This window comes from Microcaecilia unicolor, chromosome 1, assembly GCF_901765095.1.
Source record: "Microcaecilia unicolor chromosome 1, aMicUni1.1, whole genome shotgun sequence".
NCBI classification, from domain to species: domain Eukaryota; kingdom Metazoa; phylum Chordata; class Amphibia; order Gymnophiona; family Siphonopidae; genus Microcaecilia; species Microcaecilia unicolor.
In genome coordinates, this window is record NC_044031.1 from 672298607 (window position 1) to 672322828 (window position 24222).

Consider the following 24222-nt stretch of genomic DNA (forward strand, 5'->3'; position numbering starts at 1 on the left):
AAGGTGTGTTGGCGTTTTTAGCGCATGCTAAAAATAGGTGCGCACTAAACGCTAGAGATGCCAATGTATTCCTATGGGTGTCTCTAGCATCTAGCACGTGCCTACTTTTAGCATGTGCTAGAAACGCCAGCATGCCTTAGAAAAAGACCCCCTAAATAATTTGAAGGGGATACAGTAGGAAATGGGAAGCCAGTATTCTTGAGAAAGGAGAGGAGTTACATGATCAATGTTTTTGCATAGTGAAAAAGTTTTAATGTGGTATTTTGAAGCAGCTCAAGTCTTTGAATCTGAGATAAGTCGATACCTTGTAGTAGTAAGTTACAGTAATTCAGGAATGGGAGCATTGCAGTATAAAATTAAGCATAATGATTCTTGACTGCATGAGAGCACTGGAGTATAGAATTAAGCATAATGATTCTTGATCCATATCTATTTCCCTGCCACTTGCATGTCTTCCCCCTGTTTCATGCAGAATATACATGTAGAAGTCAGCCCATAATTTTTTACACTTCCACATGTATCTTCCAAGACTTGTTTTCAGTTCTCTATTGTTAGGAACAGGGATAGTTCAGTTTTACATCAGAGCTACATGTGTAGACCTACTCTTCCAAAAAAATACCTCCATAACAATGTTACACTTCTATGCCATTTTCCTCACACAAACGGGCTTATTTTCGAAAGTGATCGCCAGCCGTCTTCCGACATAAATCGGGAGATGGCCGGCGATCTCGGAAAAGCGGCGAAATCGGTATAATCGAAAGCTGCTTTTTTGACAGCATCGCCGCTTTCCCGTCGCCTCGCCGGCGAAAGTTCAAAGGGGCATGTCGCTGGTGAAGCGAAGGAGGGACATGGGCGTGGGTACCAGATGGCTGGCTTTTGCGGATAATGGAAAAAAAAGCGGCGTTAAGCAGTATTTCGCCGACTTTACTTGGTCCTTTTATTTTCATGACCAAGCCTCAAAAAGATGCCCCAACTGACCAGATGTAAACTGGAGGGAATGGGGGATGACCTCCCCGTACTCCCCCAGTGGTCACCAACCCCCTCCCACATGAAAAAAATAAAAATAAAGCACTTTTTTGCCAGCCTGTATGCCAGCCTCAAATGTCATACCCAGGTCCCTGACAGCAGTATGAAAGTCCCTGGAGCAGTTTTTAATGGGTAGAGTGCACTTCAGGCAGGCAGACCCAGGTCCATCCCCCCCCTACCTGTTACACTTGTGGTGCTAAGTGTTGAGCCCTCCAAACCCCCCAAAACCCACTGTACCCACATGTAAGTGCCCCCCTTCACCCATAAGGGCTAAGGTAATGGAGTAGAGGTGTGGGGAGTGGGTTTGGGGAGGATTTGGGGGGCTCAGCACCCAAGGTAAGGGGGCTATGCACCTGGGAGCTTTTTTTGTATTTTTTAAACATTTTTAGAAGTGCCCCCTAGGGTGCCCTGGCATGTCAGGGGGACCAGTGCACTAAAAATGCTGGCTCCTCCCACGACCAAATGACTTGGATTTTGCCGGGTTTGAGATGGCTGGCATTTTTTTCCATTATCGCTGAAAAACAAAACCAGCGATCTCAAACCCGGCGAACTCTGGCATTTGGCCGGGCTAAACCGTATTATCGAAAAAAAAGATGGCCGACCATTTTTTTTTCGATAATACGGTTCCGGCCAGCTGTTGCGCCGGCGACGTTCTATTATGCCCTTCAAAATGAACTAGTTGGCTTCCTGTATCCTTGCTATGTAGCCTTATTCTCTCAAGAGCAAAGGCTGTAAAACAGAACAGAAGGGATCTACCAGAAAGGAATAATCTGATTGGGAAAAAAAGCAGAGTACCACTTCTGACTCCTTCAGAAATCAGATCAGGGAATATCCAAGGCTCCCAGCAGAAATATGTGCAGGAAACTCGAAATCAGTGCTGGTTCTACCAGGTATCCAGCCCCTTTCTTACTGCTTTTTTTTCTTTGGCTGAAAAACGTGCCAAATGTATATATTTATTTAAAACATTTGTAATCTGTACTACTACAATTTTCGGCATTTAACAATCAAAGCATATATAATCAAACTTGACTAAACCATCACATAACTAACACAGATTTAAAATAAAGAAAAAATATAATACCGTAATGCCTAGTCTTTAATAAGAACTACCATACACCTTGCCAAAAAATGGGTGTCACCAGTAGCAAACTGTTCTTTAAATAGCTCTGGTTCAGTGATGAACATGATGTCGTCTTCTTGCAGGTATCATTTGGAGAGTCTGCTCTGGCCTCTGCTCAGTAGGTCTCTAGTAATCTTGTCGAATGTGCTCTAACTTCTTCTAGAACCACCTGGAGATTGGAGACATATGCAGACTCAATTGCCACCTTAATCCAAGTAGCAATGGTCAATTTGGCAGTGGTTGTCCTTTATATGGACCCCAGAAGAGAACAAATAAATGGTCTGACATTCTGAAACTGTTGGTGTCCTCCAACTATTGAAGGAGAGCTCTGTGAACATCTAACTTATGGGGGCACTCTTCCAGAATCTTCTTTCTTGTCCACCTTGAATGCTAGGAGAACAGAAGACTGATTCAAATGGAAAAATAACACCACCTTCGGCAAAAATCAAAGAATGGTGCATATGGAAACCGAATCATCAGAAAAATGTAAGAAAGAATCTCGACACAGTGGCACAACCTTTGGTAGGATAGGGAAAGAGAATTATGGTTAAGAGCAGCATCTGGTGGACAGATTTAGAACCCATGATACAAAGCCACAATAAGTTGGGCAGATGTACCTTCCACCTTCCTGGGAAGATTACTCCTATTGACTTCAGGAGAGTTATTGCAATGACCAAACTAGAACAGTGAGAAAGTGACTATTAAAAAGAGGAGGAAAATCCCTGCACAGACGTGAATGAAGGCATCCACTCAAAACAGGAGCATCTCTCACTTCCAGGCATTCTCTCTCCAATATTAATCTTACATTGTATTCAGGGCATAAGTCTTTTTGATCTTCAACCCTTTTATCTCATTATTCCAAACACCCTTAAACTTCTCCAGTTATTCATAGCATGGGCAGCCCTGGATTAATCATTAAGCAAAATAAGCACGTGCTTAGGGCACCAAGGGAAGGGGGCACCACAGAGTTTTTACCCCTAGCTATCAAACCCTTAACTCTTTCACTGCCATCTGCCACACCCATTATCCAACATGAATTTCAGTGTTTTTCTAATCTAAATATATATGATGTTTTGTTTTGTACAATAATGCTATTTCTCAGCACTTATTGAGTCTTAGGGTCCTGTTTACTAAGCCAAGCTGTAGGCAACACACTTTTTAGCACATGCTAATGCTACAGACACCCAAAGGAATATAATGGGTGTCTCTATCGTTACAGCGAATGCTACATACCTGTAGAAGGTATTCTCCGAGGACAGCAGGCTGATTGTTCTCACTGATAGGGTGACGTCCTCGGCAGCCCCTCCAATCGGAATCTTCCTAGCAAAGACCTTCGCTAGTCCTCGCGCGCACCGCGCATGCGCGGCCGTCTTCCCGCCCGAAACCGGCTCGAGCCGGCCAGTCCAGTATGTAGCAAGACAATACACTTCAAGGGAAGACACAACTCCAACGGGGAGGCGGGCGGGTTTGTGAGAACAATCAGCCTGCTGTCCTCGGAGAATACCTTCTACAGGTATGTAGCATTCGCTTTCTCCGAGGACAAGCAGGCTGCTTGTTCTCACTGATGGGGTATCCCTAGCCCCCAGGCTCACTCAAAACAACAACCATGGTCAATTGGGCCTCGCAACGGCGAGGACATAACTGAGATTGACCTAAAAAATTTACCAACTAACTGAGAGTGCAGCCTGGAACAGAACAAACAGGGCCCTCGGGGGGTGGAGTTGGATCCTAAAGCCCAAACAGGTTCTGAAGAACTGACTGCCCGAACCGACTGTCGCGTCGGGTATCCTGCTGCAGGCAGTAATGAGATGTGAATGTGTGGACAGATGACCACGTCGCAGCTTTGCAAATTTCTTCAATGGAGGCTGACTTCAAGTGGGCTACCGACGCAGCCATGGCTCTAACATTATGAGCCGTGACATGACCCTCAAGAGCCAGCCCCGCCTGGGCGTAAGTGAAGGAAATGCAATCTGCTAGCCAATTGGATATGGTGCGTTTCCCTACAGCCACTCCCCTCCTATTGGGATCAAAAGAAACAAACAATTGGGCGGACTGTCTGTGGGGCTGTGTCCGCTCCAGGTAGAAGGCCAATGCTCTCTTGCAGTCCAATGTGTGCAGCTGACGTTCAGCAGGGCAGGAATGAGGACGGGGAAAGAATGTTGGCAAGACAATTGACTGGTTCAGATGGAACTCCGACACGACCTTTGGCAAGAACTTAGGGTGAGTGCGGAGGACTACTCTGTTATGATGAAATTTGGTGTAAGGGGCCTGGGCTACCAGGGCCTGAAGCTCACTGACTCTACGAGCTGAAGTGACTGCCACCAAGAAAATGACCTTCCAGGTCAAGTACTTCAGATAGCAGGAATTCAGTGGCTCAAAAGGAGGTTTCATCAGCTGGGTGAGAACGACATTGAGATCCCATGACACTGTAGGAGGCTTGACAGGGGGCTTTGACAAAAGCAAACCTCTCATGAAGCGAACAACTAAAGGCTGTCCCGAGATCGGCTTACCTTCCACATGGTAATGGTATGCACTGATTGCGCTAAGGTGAACTCTTACAGAGTTGGTCTTGAGACCAGACTCAGACAAGTGCAGAAGGTATTCAAGCAGGGTCTGTGTAGGACAAGAGCGAGGAGCTAGGGCCTTGCTGTCACACCAGACGGCAAACCTCCTCCACAGAAAGAAGTAACTCCTCTTAGTGGAATCTTTCCTGGAAGCAAGCAAGACGCGGGAGACACCCTCTGACAGACCCAAAGAGGCAAAGTCTACGCTCTCAACATCCAGGCCGTGAGAGCCAGGGACCGGAGGCTGGGATGCAGAAGAGCCCCTTCGTCCTGCGTGATGAGGGTCGGAAAACACTCCAATCTCCACGGTTCTTCGGAGGATAACTCCAGAAGAAGAGGGAACCAGATCTGACGCGGCCAAAAAGGAGCAATCAGAATCATGGTGCCTCGGTCTTGCTTGAGTTTCAACAAAGTCTTCCCCACCAGAGGAATGGGAGGATAAGCATACAGCAGGCCCTCCCCCCAATCCAGGAGGAAGGCATCCGATGCCAGTCTGCCGGGGGCCTGAAGCCTGGAACAGAACTGAGGGACTTTGTGGTTCACTCGAGATGCGAAGAGATCCACCAAGGGGGTGCCCCACTCTTGGAAGATCTGGCGCACCACTCTGGAGTTGAGCGACCACTCGTGAGGTTGCATAATCCTGCTCAGCCTGTCGGCCAGACTGTTGTTTACGCCTGCCAGATATGTGGCTTGGAGCACCATGCCGAGACGGCGAGCCCAGAGCCACATGCTGACGGCTTCCTGACACAGGGGGCGAGATCCGGTGCCCCCCTGCTTGTTGACATAGTACATGGCAACCTGGTTGTCTGTCTGAATTTGGATAATTTGATGGGACAGCCGATCTCTGAAAGCCTTTAGAGCGTTCCAGATCGCTCGCAACTCCAGAAGATTGATCTGCAGATCGCGTTCCTGGAGGGACCAGCTTCCTTGGGTGTGAAGCCCATCGACATGAGCTCCCCATCCCAGGAGAGACGCATCCGTTGTCAGCACTTTTTGTGGCTGAGGAATTTGGAAAGGACGTCCCAGAGTCAAATTGGACCAGATTGTCCACCAATACAGGGATTCGAGAAAACTCGTGGACAGGTGGATCACGTCTTCTAGACCCCCAGCAGCCTGATACCACTGGGAGGCTAGGGTCCATTGAGCAGATCTCATGTGAAGACGGGCCATGGGAGTCACGTGAACTGTGGAGGCCATGTGGCCCAGCAATCTCAACATCTGCCGAGCTGTGATCTGCTGGGACGCTCGCACCCGCGAGACGAGGGACAACAAGTTGTTGGCCCTCGCCTCTGGGAGATAGGCGCGAGCCGTCCGAGAATCCAGCAGAGCTCCTATGAATTCGAGCTTCTGCACTGGGAGAAGATGGGACTTTGGATAATTTATCACAAACCCCAGTAGCTCCAGGAGGCGAATAGTCATCTGCATGGACTGCAGGGCTCCTGCCTCGGATGTGTTCTTCACCAGCCAATCGTCGAGATATGGGAACACGTGCACCCCCAGCCTGCGAAGTGCCACTGCTACCACAGCCAGGCACTTTGTGAATACCCTGGGCGCAGAGGCGAGCCCAAAGGGCAGCACACAGTACTGGAAGTGACGGGTGCCCAGTTGAAATCGCAGATACTGTCTGTGAGCTGGCAGTATCGGGATGTGTGTGTAGGCATCCTTCAAGTCCAGAGAGCATAGCCAATCGTTTTGCTGAATCATGGGGAGAAGGGTGCCCAGGGAAAGCATCCTGAACTTTTCTTTTACGAGATATTTGTTCAGGGCCCTTAGGTCTAGGATGGGACACATCCCCCCTGTTTTCTTTTCCACAAGGAAGTACCTGGAATAGAATCCCAGCCCTTCTTGCCCGGATGGCACGGGCTCGACCGCATTGGCGCTGAGAAGGGCGGAGAGTTCCTCTGCAAGTACCTGCTTGTGCTGGAAGCTGTAAGACTGAGCTCCCGGTGGACAATTTGGAGGTTTGGAGGCCAAATTGAGGGTGTATCCTTGCCGGACTATTTGGAGAACCCACTGATCGGAGGTTATGAGAGGCCACCTTTGGTGAAAAGCTTTCAACCTCCCCCCGACCGGCAGGTCGCCCGGCACTGACACTTGTATGTCGGCTATGCTCTGATGGAGCCAGTCAAAAGCTCGCCCCTTGCTTTTGCTGGGGAGCCGCGGGGCCTTGCTGAGGCGCACGCTGCTGACGAGAGCGAGCGCGCTGGGGCTTAGCCTGGGCCGCAGGCTGTCGGGAAGGAGGGTTGTACCTACGCTTACCAGAAGTATAGGGAACAGTCTTCCTTCCCCCGAAAAATCGTCTACCTGTAGAGGTAGAAGCTGAAGGCTGCCGGCGGGAGAACTTGTCGAATGCGGTGTCCCGCTGGTGGAGAGACTCTACCACCTGCTCGACTTTTTCTCCAAAAATGTTGTCCGCACGTCAAGGCGAGTCCGCAATCCGCTGCTGGAGTCTATTCTCCAGGTCGGCGGCACGCAGCCATGAGAGCCTGCGCATCACCACACCTTGAGCAGCGGCCCTGGACGCAACATCAAAAGTGTCATAAACTCCTCTGGCCAGGAATTTTCTGCACGCCTTCAGCTGCCTGACCACCTCCTGAAAAGGCTTGGCTTGCTCAGGGGGAAGAGCATCAACCAAGCCCGCCAACTGCCGCACATTATTCCGCATGTGTATGCTCGTGTAGAGCTGGTAAGACTGAACTTTGGCCACGAGCATAGAGGAATGGTAGGCCTTCCTCCCAAAGGAGTCTAAGGTTCTAGAGTCTTTGCCCGGGGGCGCCGAAGCATGCTCTCTAGAACTCTTAGCCTTCTTTAGGGCCAGATCCACAACTCCAGAGTCATGAGGCAACTGGGTGCGCATCAGCTCTGGGTCCCCATGGATCCGGTACTGGGACTCGATCTTCTTGGGGATGTGGGGATTAGTTAATGGTTTTGTCCAGTTCGCAAGCAATGTCTTTTTCAGGACATGGTGCAAGGGAACAGTGGACGCTTCCTTAGGTGGAGAAGGATAGTCCAGGAGCTCAAACATTTCAGCCCTGGGCTCGTCCTCCACAACCACCGGGAAGGGGATGGCCGTAGACATCTCCCGGACAAAGGAAGCAAAAGACAGACTCTCGGGAGGAGAAAGCTGTCTTTCAGGAGAGGGAGTGGGATCAGAAGGAAGACCCTCAGACTCCTCGTCAGAGAAATATCTTGGATCTTCTTCTTCTTCCCACGAGGCCTCACCCTCGGTGTCAGACACAAGTTCACGGACCTGCGTCTGCAACCGTGCCCGGCTCGACTCCGTGGAGCCACGTCCACGATGGGGGCGTCAAGAGGTAGACTCCCTTGCCCGCATCGGCGAAGCTCCCTCTGCCGACGTAGTCGGGGAACCCTCCTGGGAGGTGGGAGGTGGCCGCAGTCGGCACCGCACGCGGTACCGACGTCGGGGACCTCACCCCGGGCGATGGGCCAGCCGGCGCCACGCTCGACGGTACCGGAGGCGCAAGCACCGCCGGTACCGGAGGGGTAGGGCGCAACAGCTCTCCCAGAATCTCTGGGAGAACGGCCCGGAGGCTCTCGTTCAGAGCGGCTGCAGAGAAAGGCATGGAGGTCGATGCAGGCGTCGACGTCAGAACCTGTTCCGGGCGTGGAGGCTGTTCCGGGCTGTCCAGAGTGGAGCGCATCGACACCTCCTGAACAGAGGGTGAGCGGTCCTCTCGGTGCCGATGCCTGCTGGGTGCCGACTCCCTCGGCGACCCAGAGCTCTCGGTGCCGACGCGGGGAGGGGACCGGTGTCGATGCTTCTTCGACTTCTTCCGAAGCATGTCACCGGACCCCCCCGGCACCGACGAGGAGGACGTAGAATCCATCCGTCGCTTCCTCGGGGCTGAGACCGAAGGGGGTCGATCTCGGGGGGGCTGTACCGCAGGAGCCCTCAGGGTAGGAGGAGACCCACCCGAGGGCTCACCGCCACCAGCAGGGGAATGGACAGCCCTCACCTGCACTCCACTCGATGCACCACCGTCCGACGACATCAGGAGACGAGGTCCCGGTACCACCGACGTCGATGCAGCTATCCGATGTCTCGGCGCCGATGCAGAGGGCCGATGCCTCAATGCACTCGATGCACTGGCAGCCAAGGAAGAAGGTCTGGACGCTGATGACGTCAATGCACACGATGACCCCGGTGCCGATGCCGACGAAGAGCCCGAGAACAAAACGTTCCACTGGGCTAATCTCGCTACTTGAGTCCGCCTTTGTAAGAGGGAACACAGACTACAGTTCTGGGGACGGTGCTCGGCCCCCAGACACTGAAGACACGAAGAGTGCCTATCAGTGAGCGAGATTACCCGGGCGCACTGGGTGCACTTCTTGAAGCCGCTGGAAGGCTTCGATGTCATGGGCGGAAAAATCACGCCGGCGAAGTCAAAATCCGAAATGACGAATTTGGAGCACCAAAACTTTAAGGGAGAAAAATCTCGACCGAGGCCGAAAGAGGCCTACCCCGACAACGAAAGAAAACTTACCGGGGCAAAACTGGAAATACGGGAAGGGGCAAACGAAACCCAAGGGGGTTTCCGGAGCACTTTCCGAGCGAAAAAGAAACTTTTCCGAAGAAAAACACGTCGATTTAGAAAACGGACGCGCGAGGTCGACTCTCCGGGGCTCGACACGACAAAAACACAGCCGTACCGAGTGCGGACGAAAGAAGACTGGCCGGCTCGAGCCGGTTTCGGGCGGGAAGACGGCCGCGCATGCGCGGGCGCGCGAGGACTAGCAAAGGTCTTTGCTAGGAAGATTCCGATTGGAGGGGCTGCCGAGGACGTCACCCTATCAGTGAGAACAAGCAGCCTGCTTGTCCTCGGAGAAATATAAGTACATAAGTACATAAGTAATAAGTACATAAGTAATGCCATACTGGGAAAAGACCAAGGGTCCATCGAGCCCAGCATCCTGTCCACGACAGCGGCCAATCCAGGCCAAGGGCACCTGGCAAGCTTCCCAAACGTACAAACACAGCACAGCTTAGTAAACAGGGCTCTTAATGTCAGTTAAGCAATGGAAGAGTCAAGGGGCACCACTGTTGGGCTATGCTTAGGGAATCGGTTGGCTTTAATCCAGCCCCAAGCATGGGCCTCCATAACCTCCAGCCACTCCATCTGTATTTTCTCTAGCCTTCAAAGATTATGTTTCTACAATCTCTAGTTATTTTCTCCCCCAGCTCTTAAAGTCCCAATATTCATTTTAAAACATGACATTGTATAATTTGTGACTTATAGCTTACCTTTTTAGAATATAGCATAGCCTTCATTCGTATTCAGCAGACTCCAGGAGACATAGGGGCTCATTTTCAAAGCACAGACTTACAAAGTTCCTTAGATTACTATGAAACTTTGTAAGTCTAAGTGTTTTGAAAATATGTCTCATAGGTAAACTTAGGCTACAGAGTTAAATTGAATACTAAGGACTAAATGTAGAGGAAGCCCTAAACATTACAAGTTTTGCTGCTACGGTTGGCAGAAGCACTTTTCTTACTGTAGAAATGATAGATTTGAAAAAGATTTTCCTACAATACTGGAACATACTGACTGCTCTTGAAGTTGGCTTTTCTAAGACAAGCCTGCTATATATTTTTATAACTTTTGGTGACCACAGATTTCAAGTACTTCACTAACTCTGAAGATAAGAGTTTCCATTTGGTTCTGCAATTTAATTATACAAATAATTCAGAAATAAGTTTCAACAGTTGGTAAATTTCATGGGTAGAACTTGAAACAAGGGTTAGAAAATTCAGAGGTAAATTTTGAGATTCTTCTGCACTCTCACCTACAGCTGTATATGCAGAAAACCATACCTATATGAAAAATCTTTTCAAGTTTGAAAACATAAATGTATATATATGAATGTGTGTAAGAGAAAGTGCATGCCTGCAAGTGCATTATAACTGATTATGTACATCTCTATATTTAGATTTTTCTTTCACCTTTTAAAAATTTGTCATCGTCTTCTCTTTCACTTTGCTCTCTCCTCCTAAGTAAAGCCTCTCAATGATGCCTCTTTTGCTCTTATCAAACTTCTGCTTTCCCAGTCTCTCCATTTTCATTCTTCCCTTTCTATTTTGCCTATCTACTGTTGCACTCTTCATTTCCCTCTTCTACTGCTCACTCTTCTTAGTCACATGCCTTGCCCACCTCCCACAATAAACTGCCTTCCTCCTCCCCTGCAACTGCTGCAACAAGGCTCAGTGTGCACAGAATGATACAAGGCTGACAGCCTTGAAAAATTATTTTTGTTTAATGATAAAAATAAGACGTATTACTTGGTTTATGGATTCTATGGGCAAATACTAACCTCTGTAGAAAGCTACTTCTCAAACAGAATATTCTTGCCTTGCATGTTTAATCTTCTCTTTTTTGTTCAGAAATGTATGTTCTACCAATACTACACTCTATGTGAACTGTAACAAAAAGATAAAAACCAATAGAGAGATAAATTGTAGTAACATAGTAAATGATGGCAAATAAAAACAATGGCCAGCAGCAGTCAATTTTTTTTTGGCTGCTGCAGACAGCATCCCTGGATATTCAATGCCAGTCATGTCCGAGCACCAGCAGTGAATATCAGGTTATACATAGCCGGATAACACTTATTTGGTTAAGTGCAATATTCAGAACTTAACTGGATAAGTTAAACTAGACAAAAATAGGACTGTGGTTTATGCGGTCCTACTAACCAGTTAAGTGCCAAATATCTGCAATTAACCGAATAAATGACGGCTGAGCCCCCAGACTGCCCGCAAAATAGCCGGTTTCAGCTTAGGCTTAACCAGGTATATTCAGCAGAACTATCCGGTTAAGTGGCGCTGAATATACCCAGTTAGCACTGGACAAGCAATTTAAACAGCTAGGACCCTCTCCTGGCCATTTAAATCACCTTGAATATCAACCTCAAAATGACTGAACCAGTTTGCCCAGCAGCAATTTGTCCATAACTCTTTCAGGTAGACGTACATACATACTCCCATATGAAACCTGATACCCACTCCTTTATCCCTGCCCATCAATCAACCCTTCAGAGTAGTACTACTGCCTTTTAGTGTTCAACTGCCATCTTGTGAAGGTTGTTTCAATTCTTCAGTTCTCCCCTATTGCTACAAGGAATCCTCTGTGCTTATCCAACGTTATTTTTTAATTCAATTACCATGTTTGTGTCTACCACCTCCTTTACGAAAAGCATTTCAGGCATTCACCACCCTTTTTTGTGATCACCAGTCCTTTTACTATCAAGTTTCATTAAAGCAATACTTGGATGTTAACGCTATAAAGATCCGATATATTCTGTAATTGTCTTGCCTATTGTACTTCATTGGCTGGTATACCACAACGCTCCAATTATTTCAAAACACAGCAATTAAAATACTCTATAATGTAAGGAGGTCATATTGCGTCACTACCACTTCAGAACAGCACTGGCTCCCAATAACAGCAAGGACAGCATTCTACATTTTCATTTTAGTACACTACGTTCTTTTTACAGTGATGCTTAGTTACACTCAAAAATAATTCTTTATAATCTTAACCATTGTTTACAATCTCCCCAGGTTAACCTTCTGGTTGTTCTTTCACACGTTAAACTTAGGCTGGATATTTCGCAAGATACAGCTTCAGCTATAAAGTATATTTTCTCTGGAACTCACTTCCAACAGACATTAGGCAGAAAATTTAAGATATGTCTAAACTTGATTATTTCAGAAAGTTTATAAGGACCACTGACCTTTATCCACAGCTGTGGGCTGATCTGGGAACAGTTTCCCACAATGTATTCTACAGCCATATGTAAGTTTTTCATATGCTAATGTGTTATTATGCCCCCTTATTGCTTCATCTATATAAATAATTCTCACCTCAAACGTTCTGAAGCTTACTCTGTGGCAGGAAAACACTGAAGCCCTGCACTGTTGGTAGGCTAGGCTGTCAGCACCACTCACTGTCACTCATAGACCCGCCCTCAGCCACGCCCCTTCCGCAAATAATTCGCAACCCCAACGTTCTAATGAAGCTGCAACTTCCGAGGTGGCATAGATCGGAATTTTTCCCCATGAGTGTCTGCCCCACCCTCGCGTCACAATGTGATGATGTCGAGGGCGGGGCTATGACACTCAGCAAATCGCATCGCTCGGCCCTCCACCCCCCCCCCACGTTGCCACCGCTACCACCCTCCACCCCCCCAACATCTCCGCACCCACTACTCAACCCTCCACCACAGATCGCCGCCGCTCCCCCCTCCCTCCGTCCGACCTCAGCTGTGTTAAAAAGGAAGCGGGGCACCGCAGGCAGCCATCGCCTGTCAGCTCTGCATCCTCTACTCCTCTCACATCACTGCCCCTGGAGTAGAACCCCGGAGGAGCGCAGCGACATGAGAGGTGAGAGCAGGAAAACCTTGCTAGCGCCATTTCATTTGTGTCAGAAACGGGCCTTCCTTACTAGTATTTCCATGTTTGTTAACTTTTATTTCTTAATTGTGCCGTAAAGTTAATATCCATTATATTCTGTAATATATTATAAACTACTCTGATGCATACTATAAGAAGGCATATACCAAATCTTTTGTTAATAAATAAACTTTAGATAGTGTTCTATAATTAAATGGAACTTGGTATTAAAGATCTGCAATTGATTTTAATATTCTATAATCTGCACCTCAGCAACAATGTAGCAACAGAACCCACTGAAATGTCTGCATGTCTTTGGTTGTGCCAGGACAAAATTAACCTCTTGGCTTCTCAGATGTATTCAATAAAACAGACTGGTAGTCATTCAGTTCTGTACCCTAAAAAGGCATAAACATAAATACAATCTGTAACAGTAATCATGATATGAACAGATTTTAACACAGAAATTCAACGTTAGCATTTAACTTTCAGAAAGAAGGATACAATAAAATGAGGAAAATGGTTAAAAAAAACCCCCAAAGAATTATATCAGGCATGGGTGTTGTTCAAAAATATCATCCTGGAAGCCCAGACCAGATATATTCCACATTATAAAAAAAGGTGGAAGGAAGGCCAAACAACAGCTGGCAAGGTTAAAAAGTGAGGTGAAGGAGGCTATTAGAGTTAAAATAACATCCTTCAGAAGATGGAATAAAGATCAATAGGAAAAGTCATAAGGAATGGCAAGTCAAATGCAAAGTGATTATAAGGAAGGCAAAGACATACTCTGAAAGGACTGCCTTGGAGGCAAACACACATAATAAGGTATATTAGAAGTAAGAACCTGGTAAAAAAAAATCAGCTGGATCGCTAGATGACCAAGGAGTAAAAGGGGCACTCAAGGTAGACAAGGACATTGTGGAGAGACTAAATGGATTCTTTGCTTCGGTCTTCTCCAAAGAAGATGTGGGGGAGATATCAGTGCCAGAAATGGTATTCAATGGTGGTGGGTCAGAGGAACTAAAACTAATTTCGTTCAACCTGGAAGATGTAATGGGGAAGTCTGACAAATTAAAGAGTAGCAAATCACCTTGCCCATGGTATTCATCCCAGAGTACTGAAAGAACTGAAAAATGAACTTGCAGAGTTGTTTTTAGTAATATGTAATTTAGCTTTAAAAATCAAGCATGGTACTGTAAGATTGGAGAATGGCCAATGTAACGTCAAATTTTTAAATGGGTTCCAGAGGTGATCCAGGAAATTATAGACAGGTGAGCTCTGATGTTGGTGCTGGGCAAAATGGCAGAGACTATTAGAAAGAACAAAATTACTGGAAAAATACATAGGTATGGATTATTGAGAAAAGCCAACATGGGGATAAAGGCAAGCTGATTGATATTATGTATCTGGATTTTGTTAAAAAAGGAATTTTTTAAAGAAGGCATGAACAACTCCTGAGGAAATTAAAGTCATAGGATAGGAGGCAGTGCTCTATTGTGGATTAAGAACTGGTTAAAAGTTAGAAAACATAGAGTAGGGTTAGTCAACATTCTTAATGGAGAAGGGTAGAATGGGTGTGTGTGTGTGTGTGTGGGGTCCCTAGAGATCTGTGCTGGGATCGCTGCTTTTTTAACATATTTATAAAATGATCTAGGGATTCATTTTTATTGCTGATGAAATAAAGTTATTCAAAGTTGATAAATCACAAGAGGGCCTTATATATGAGAATGGGAAACTGGCCATCCAAATGGCAGTTGATATTTAATGTGAGCAAGTCCATAATGATGCATGTAGGAAAGAGGAATCCAAACTATAGCTACATGATGCAAGGTTCCACATTAGGAGTCACTGTCCAGGAAAAGGATCTAGGTGTCATTGTTAAGTTGAAAACCCCTGCTCAGTATGCAGCAGCACTTAAGAAAGCAAATAGAATGTTAGAAATTATTAGGAAAGGAATAGAGAATAAAACTGAGAATATTAAAATGCCTTTGTATTGCTCCATAGTTTGACCACACCTCGAAATATTGTGTGCAATTCTGATTGCTACATCTCAAAAAAAGATATATAGTGGAATTGCAAAAGGTACAGAGAAAATGATAAAGAGGATGGGACAACGTCCCTATGAGGAATGGCTAAAGCAGCAAGGGCTCTTCAGCTTGGAGAAAAGACGGCTGAGGGGAGATACGATAGAGGTCTATAAAATAATGAGTGGAAATGAACAGGTAGTCGTGAATCGCTTCTTTATTCTTTCCAAAAATACTAGGACTAGGGGACATGCAATGAAGCTACAAAGTAGTAAATTTAAAAAGAATCGGAGAAAATATTTTTCCACTCAACCTGTAATTAAACTCTGGAATTCGTTGCCAGAGAATATAATAAAAGCAGTTAGCTTAGCGGAGTTTAATAAAGGGTTGACAGATTCCTAATATAATGGATGTTATAATGGACCGTAACCTAACACTGGAGAGCCAAGTGAAATCCACTACAAAGAAAAATGTTCCACTCAATGTGGAAACTCAAACACGTGAAACAATTCTTCCCGAGGGAAACTTTCCGCAACCTGATACAATCAATGGTAATAAGCCACTTAGATTACTGCAATGGAATCTACGCAGGATGCAAAGAACAAACCTTAAAGAAACTTCAGACCGCTCAAGACACGGCAGCTAGGCTTATATTTGGAAAAATGCGTTTTGAAAGTGCAAAACCCCTCTGCGAAAAATTACACTGGCTCCCAATCAAAGAAAGCATTGCCTTCAAAATCTGCACCCTGGTTCACAAAATTATCTACGGCGAAGCCCCTGGATACATGACAGATTTAATCGACTTAACAACCAGAAACGCATACGAATTAACGCGAACATATCTAAATCTACATTACCCAAGCTGTACAGGACTTAAATACAAATCTACCTACGCATCCAGCTTTTCCTACATAAGCACACAACTGTGGAACGTGCTACCAAAATCCTTGAAAATGACGTACGACCACCTAAACTTCCGGAAAATACTAAAAACCACCCTATTTAAAAAGGCATACACTACCGATCCAACCTAAATGCCTGAACTCGGCTACATAAGAAAACTAAAGCACGTAACGAACATAACACAACTCTTCCACTCTACAATTCCTAATGTGGCTCTGCCACATGAACTTTATCCTACCACAATACCACATTGTATTTGTTCTCACCGGAGTCTGCAAATAGGTGGGAAAATGTGGGATACAAATGTAACAAATAAATAAATAAATGAATAATAGAAAAGTCCATAAGCCATTATTAAATTGTACTTGGGGAAAATCCACTGCTTATTTCTAGGGTAAGCAGCATAAAATGTATTGTACTGTTCTGGGATCTTACCAGGTACTTGTAACCTGGATAGGCCACTGTTGGAAACAGGATGCTGGGCTTGATGTACCTTCGGTATGTTCCAGTATGGCAATACTTATTTACTTATGTACTTAAGATATAGCGGAATTAGAAAAGGTACAGAGAAGGATGATAAAAACGTTAAAGGGGATGAGACTAGTTCCCTATGAGGGAAGGCTAAAGAGGCTAGGGCTCTTCAGCTTGGAGAAGAGATGGCTGAGGAAAGATATGATAGAGATCTATAAAATACTGAGTGGAATGGTTAGACATGAATCGCTTGTTTGCTTTATCCAAAAATACAAGGACTTGGGAGCATGCAATGAAGCTAATAAGTATGGAACGGACTACCAAACGCCATGAAAACAACCCAAGACCACCTAAACTTCAGGAAATCACTAAAACCCTATCTGTTTAAAAAGGCGTACCCTAGCGACCCCACTTAAATGCCTCAACTCAGCAACACAGCAAAACCAAAGATCGTACTGAACATTATATAACTCCCCTTTTCCAACTCTAGTGTGCCTGAACCATACCTACCTTATCTGACCTCGACATTACACTGTATTTATCTACCTTATTCGACCTCAACATTACATTGTATTTGTTCCTCTACTGGACTAGGCAAACGCCTTACGGTACTATGTAAGCCACATTGAGCCTGCAAATAGGTGGGAAAATATGGGATACAAATGCAGCAAATAATAAATAAATAAAATTAAAAACAAATTGGACAAAATATTTCTTCATGCAATACGTAATTAAATTCTGGAATTTGTTGCCACAAAATGTGGTAAAAAGCAGTTAGAAGATGATGATCAGAAGCCCCATGCTGTTCCAAGCAGTGCTCTAAAAATAGTGCTGGAACAGTGCAGGGCTATAACATTTTTATGATCAAAGCTAACAGCGCAAATTTATGCACACTATTAGCTCTGATCATAGGGGTACTTCTTCGGAAGGACTGTGTCTGGGCATGTGCTCAAGGCACAATCCTCCTGCAAAAGTTGTTTGACAAGTGCTGGCTGTCAAAAGCCCGGACCTGTCAAACAGCTGAAGAGGTTTGATAGGTCTGGGATTATCTCCCAGACCTGTCAAGCCTAATCCCACCCACAAATATAAGGCCTGGAGGTCTGGCTCCTCCATCCCCCAAACACTAAAGAACCCTGGTGGTCCAGTGAGACTCCTAGCTCTCCCCACCTCCCAACACTAAAAAAAATGGTCTGCTGTTGATTCAGTAGGATTGCTAGCCAGCCCTCCCTCCCTCCCAGCACCCCCCTGGCAGCCTACCTCATTGTCCAAGTTGGAGAAGGGAGGGACTAGCACTCCCTCCCTCCTCTTTGGGCACCTCCTCAAAATGGTGGTGCCCTGCGCATCCTGAAACAAGCTGGGCGGGGCTTATCTTCCATACAAGAGTTAAGCCCCACCCCCAGTGCATGCACCAAGCAGGGTGCCATTTTGAGGAGGCGCACGAAAAGGAGGGGTAGTGCTAGTCCCTTCCTCCTCCAACTAGAACGAGGTAGGCCACCGGGGTTGGGTGGGAGGTCGGGAGAGATAGCCATCCCACTGGGCCTCCAGGCCATTTTTTTCAATGTTGGGGGAGGGAGCTAGCGATCCCACTGGACAACCAGGGTTCTTTAGTGTTTGGGGGTGGGGGTGGGCCTAGGTTTGACAGGTCTGGGATACGATGCCAGACCTGTCAAACTTCTTCAGAGGGTCTCCCTCATTCCTCCCTTGCTAGTAAATCCTAATGCCAGCTCCGAGCTGGCGTACGGTTTGCAGTGGGAGCAGCACCCTTGTTTGGTGTGCTGCCCGCTGATCATTAGGGAGGAATGTGGGAGACCCTCATTTGCATGCAATTAGAGATCAGAGTCGGTGAGCACGTTGTTTCACGCGCTCACCAGCTCTGATCCTAGGGCGCAGGCAAGTAAGTGTAGGCAGGGTTTAAAAAAGGTTTTAAAACATCAATAAGCCATCATTTACTCTTTTGGGATCTTGCCGGGTACTTGGACCTGGATTGGCCACTGTTGGAAATAGGATACTGGGTTTGATGGAACTTCAGTCTGTCCCAGTATGGCAATGCTTACGTTCTTAATCACCTTCTAATGCTAATTAAAAGCAGAGTGAGCCAGGGAGATGCTGCTGGCAGAGTGTAGAAGAGAAAAGAGGATGTTGGGCAGGAACTGCAAGTGGAGGGGAGTGATGCTATACTGGAGGTATCACCACTGAAGAAGAGGGCATTGTGCTGCAGCCGTTATGTGCTTTTCATAGTGGGTGCCAAGCTGGAGATTCTGCACACAGCGCCAGTGAGTCTAGAGTTAGTTTTGTTGAAGACCCATCAAAAAGAGACTAAAACAACTCAACTTGTATGCTACTGAACAGCTTTGGGATTAACACCATAACATTTGTATTTATATATCACTTCCCTTTACACAACATAGGGACCTCAGTCTTCATACATCCAATCACTAATAGAGCCTACAAACTAACACACACTTCAGACTGCAACACATCATCTGTGATATATATCATTCAGTGTCCATGCCGATTGCTTTATATTGGCAAAACGATCAGAGCTATCAAAACAAGGATTATCGAACACCACAGCTGCATAAAAAGGAAAGTGGTGTCAGCACCCCTAGTAGAGCATTGGATTTCAGCAAATCATTCGATCTCCGACAAAGTTTTTAGTATTCAGGACTTTTATTAAAAAAATGGAGAGGTGGTGATTTAGATGCACAATTACTGCGCGAGGAACAGAAGCTCATTTATGAGTTTCAAACCTTGATCCCAAGAGGCTTAAACAATGAAATTGACTTTCGTCCCTTCATTTGCTAATAAAACACAGACACAGGGCATTTTCAAACACGTTCTTCTGTTTTAATTCCTTACCTTTGCGAACCATATTGTTTTCATTTTGGAAAATTACTTTTTTATATATAATTATATATTTCTTCAATCCTGCATATGCACTATTTGTTCATATCCATAACTTCGTATTATTTCCTATATTTTGCATTCTCAAGATTATATGCACAGGATTAATCCTATTCCATATTAATACTTTTTTTTATTTTTTATCTTTCATCATTTTTTCATCTTCATTTTCTCCTTCCTTTTCCTAGCTCATCAGTCAATATTTTCTCTGCTATAATTTTTTGTTCCTTTCATGGTCCTTTAATCATCCCTTCTATAGCTTCCTTTTTTGTTTGTCTTTTGTTCTGATCTTGTTTATTTTTCCCATGTCCTTACCTTTCTTCCCTCCCTCCCTTTGTTTCCCTCTTCCCTCTTTTTTTTTCTTTCCCCCAACCCCCTTTCCCTTCTCCTTCTTCAACTCTCTTCCTCTTTCCCCCCCTTTCTCTCTCTTTCCTTTTTCTCCCTCTTTCTTTTTCCTTCTTCTGTTTTAGCTTTTTGTTTTTTTGTTCTTTTATTATTTTTTTTCACATATAGGATAATGGTCTCCAAACTATCAATATATCTTTAAGAGTTGTCATACATTTTTAAAGGTCGTCATTTACCAGTAGTCTCTCTTTCCTGTCTACGTACCGTCATTCTCTTACACGTTATGTTCTTAGATTGACATATCACCCAGGAAGCACATTACCTGTTCATCCAGCGCTTTAATAAGATTTGTTTGTGTTCAGAGACTTATGTTTCTATAATGTTTTATTTTTTAATTCATTTAGATTTCATGTTTTGGCTACGGACTTCTTTGTTTGTTTCTTTTCGGTACCCTTTTACTTCTGACGTCATTTCCTTTCCTTTTTGGCGCTATTCTAGCTTCATAAACACACAATTAGACAGCAGACCTTTTTCACGTTTAATGCTACGCTTCTAGTGACCCGCTACGAGCGAGTTCACCACGAAAGGTCTTTTTCAAGGTATTTTATAGTTATTTCTGCCGTACTTCCTCAGTGCTACTAACTTTTGGTTCTCATGTTTTGCTGTGCTGATTTTTTTCTTTTTCCCTCCGTTCGGCATCCATGCCGCTTTCACCTTTAATCGCTCCAGACCACTTCTGTATACAGCCAATCACATTACGTTTGGTTCGTGACACAGACCAAATTGTGTTTTAGGCATTTAAGGTTAGTTCTTTTTTTTTCTCAATTTTTCCAATATCGCGTTCTTTACCACACCTTCTTACAAGCATTTTCTTTTTGTGTTTTGCTTTTCCCTATATACAGATTCATATACGTCACGCCATTGAGGCAGGTTGGTACTTGCTTTTTCTGTTTTTCCTTTTCTTAGCTATTTTAAGTATATTTCATGCAATCCTTGCTTCATCACAGTTTTCAGGTATAATACGTGCACATTATTGTACACATTATATGCAACCTCTGTTGTTCAATGCTCTCTAGACATATTTTTCTATTAACATAATTTTCTATGTTCTCACCACATTTTTTTGTCAATTCCACATTCTTCCCTTTCTTTCTTTCTTCCTACCCCTCTTCTTCTCCCTCCCCCCCCCCCCCCCCCCCCCCCCCCCGTTTTTTTACCCCATTTTCATTTTTTCCTTTTTCTCTTTTTTTCATTTTTCTTTCTCTCTTCCCCCTTATTTCTTTTTTCCATTTTTTCACCCCCTTTTCATATATATATGTATATATATATTGTAAAGAGTATGTAGGAAAGGGCCCAAAGGAACCCTGGGATAGGCCAGAATACCCCCGTTATAGGCAGGCATTCCCCAGGAAAAAACTAGAAATAAAGAACTACAACTCCCAGCATGCCCCAAGGGAGCCCGGGGATAAGAGAAACTATGTGCATTCCCAGGGGTCTCCAGAGGAGGGCCGCAGGGGAAGGAGTAAGGCTGATTCTCCAACCTGGTGGAAGAGGTGGTGGAACAGGTGGGTGGAGAAAGAAGAGACACCAAAGAGCTTTAATGAAGGAAAGGGTGAGCAGCTGGGAGAAGGCGGGGCGAGGAGAATATGGATTGGGCTCCTGAGGAGAGAGAAGGAGAGAGTGAGCCTTGCCCTATGGAGTTGACTGAACCGGAGAACACCCTGGAAGAGCCGATGGACTTTTCAGCTCTGGCTCAGCGAAAGCCAAGGAAGTAGCGGGGCCAAGCCGGGTCAAGCGGGAGGAGGTCAGGTAGGAGTATGACTGACCAAGAGGGTGGGACCCTAGGCTTTGAGCCCGCGCAAAGCCATTACTGAGCTGTGTTTTGGAAGCTTGGCTAAACTGAACTGTGTTTTTGAAAGCTTGGCTAGAACTGAACTGTGTTTTGAAAGCTTGGCTAGAACTGAACTGTGTTTTGAAAGCCTGGCTAAACAGAGCTGTGTTTTGAAAGCTTGGCTAGAACTGAACGGTGTTTTGAAAGCCTGGCTAAACTGAGCTGTGTTTTGAAAGCTTGGCTAGAACTGAACTGTGTTTTGAAAGCCTGGCTAAACTGAGCTGTGTTTTGAAAGCCTGGCTAAACTGAACTGTGTTTTGAAAGCCTGGCTAAACTGAGCTGTGTTTTTGAAAGCTTGGCTAGAACTGAACTGTGGTTTTTTTGAAAGCCTGGCTAAACTGAGCAGTGGGGTAAAGCTTGGCTAAAAGTGAACTGTGTTTTGGAAAACCCCGCTACACTGAACAGGGTATTTGTCTTTTTTTTTTTTATTATTTGCTGCTACTCTCCCCCAGGAGGGAGGGAGAGGAAGCAGCTGTGGAAGCCTGGACTGGGAAGCTAACCGGCTTGAGAAAGGTGAACTATAACTGTGCTTTGTTTTGGGTTTTGGTGCCACAACTGAGGGAAGGAGGGAAGCCCCTCCTAGGTAATAAAAAGCTTCATTGTTTTGAGGAAAAAAGGAGCAGTACCGGAGGGTGTTCTTCAGGTTGTGGAGAGCTGCAAACGCTGAGAAAAGGGGGATCCACTTTACAATATATATATATATATATATTTTTTTTTTTTAAATATATTTTCTTATGTTTTATATTCTTTTTTATGTTTTATGCTTTTAAATAGCTATGGTAATAGTATATTTTCTTAAAAGGCCGAATATGGCGCGCACAGGTATAGGCACAACTATGGTTATATGTATATACCAGATGACACCACGCTCCTTTGTTTCATGTATATCATTTCATGTGTTCTTTCTTCTTTTTTTTACATATAAGCTTTGTATGGTATTCTACCTGTTTCTTTTTTATACATAGGTTTTGTATGACGTTGGTTTTTATTACTTATTTTTGAGATTATATGTATTTTAGTATAAAAACGTTTCCATGCAATGCCCTATGAAATTTCAGTATTGTCTTTTATATATGCAAAACATTTTAACATGGAATGATTTACTTTTATATGTTTTGAATTTTTAGTCCCTTTTACCATTATTATTATTCATCTACATGTTTATTTTATGTATTGTTATTGTGATATTACAATATTGCATATACACATACTTTGTTCACATGTTATCAAAAGATTTTATGTTTATCATTTTTTTATCATTATTTTTTATCATTGTACTTTATCATATGTTGATACTTCATTTTACATTTCTTTCTTATTATTTGTTTAAACGATTATTTGAATAGGTATGTTTTTATAGACTCCTGATGCAGGCCTGTAGGCCGAAACACAACAGTTGTGTCGAGTCTTTTCATCAATAAGCTTTTTAAGATATTTGTCTCCAGGATTTGTATTTCCGTGGTCAAAACATCCCACTTTACCTGTATCTGTGTTTTCCCGTAGGGCGTTCAAGTTCTCCGCTTGATCACGGATTTTTCTGAACACAGACAGCTCTCATACCTGCAGACAAGCTGAGTGTATGAAAGCAGTAGTTGCAGCCCTTTTTTTTTTTTTTTTTGGCAAGCACAAAAGCGCCTTTTTTTGGATGGGCAGAACTGTGTTGGTACTGCCCCCTCCCTATTTCTCACCAGTAAAATGGACATTTCTGCTCTGGCTCGAGTCAAAGGTAGACAGTTAAAAGGGCTGATGGCAGCTTGGTTCTCGGACCTGATGAAGGGAGGGAAAAGGTAGCTACGGGGCAGAGGGAGAAGGGAACCAGTGAAGCCAACAGCCACGCGGCTGCTCTCGGCACCCCTCCAGCAGTGTGCACCCGGGGCGGACCGCCCCCACCACCCTGCCCTCAGCACACCACTGATTAACAGAGAGATTAGTGCACTTTAGTTTATATTCTTCTCACAAATGTTTTTTTCATTATTTCCAAGGATGTAGAAAGTGCTTTCATCACTCAATAACACTTTCTCACATTCCTTTTTGCTACAACTGGACTATTACTTTGTCAGTTCCATACACCTGTTTCTCTGGTCATGTCAGCAGTGGTTTTTGTTCTCACTCTGCAACCTCTCAGTCCAAATTCCAAGCATCTTCACCTTACAGTTGAAATGCAATCAACTGAGCATTTCTCCTTCCATTCTCAAAGCAGTTGAGAAGAGGTGAGCTTCCTGTTATTCAAGGATATACTGAACACCACACTATCCTCTCTTTTTGTTGACTTTTTAGGCTGCCCACATCGATAACCATCCTTCATGCTGTCAGTCTCCTGATTCTTTTGTATAATTCTTAAGGCTGTACTTTGATTACATGTAATCATTGCAGCAATCTCCTGACTGGAATACCCTTCCTCATGCAAAACTACCACATGAACCCAGTCTTCCTGACACAAATGCTGTCTGCACTCTGAATTTGTTTTTCATCTTTGAACCACTTTCCAGACTAGCCAACGAGCATTAAATGTTTTGGTAATTCCTGCCAAAATTTATACCATCTGAGCTGTGCTTCTAGCAATA

The 24222-nt window shown here is 44.8% G+C and overlaps 1 protein-coding gene across 1 annotated transcript in view; it reads right to left on the reverse strand.

Annotated features, from left to right (window-relative positions):
• The window catches only part of TMEM266 (transmembrane protein 266), a 252753-nt gene that overhangs the window by 65363 nt on the left and 163168 nt on the right, over nt 1-24222 (reverse strand). The gene's annotated exons all lie outside the window — the stretch shown is intronic.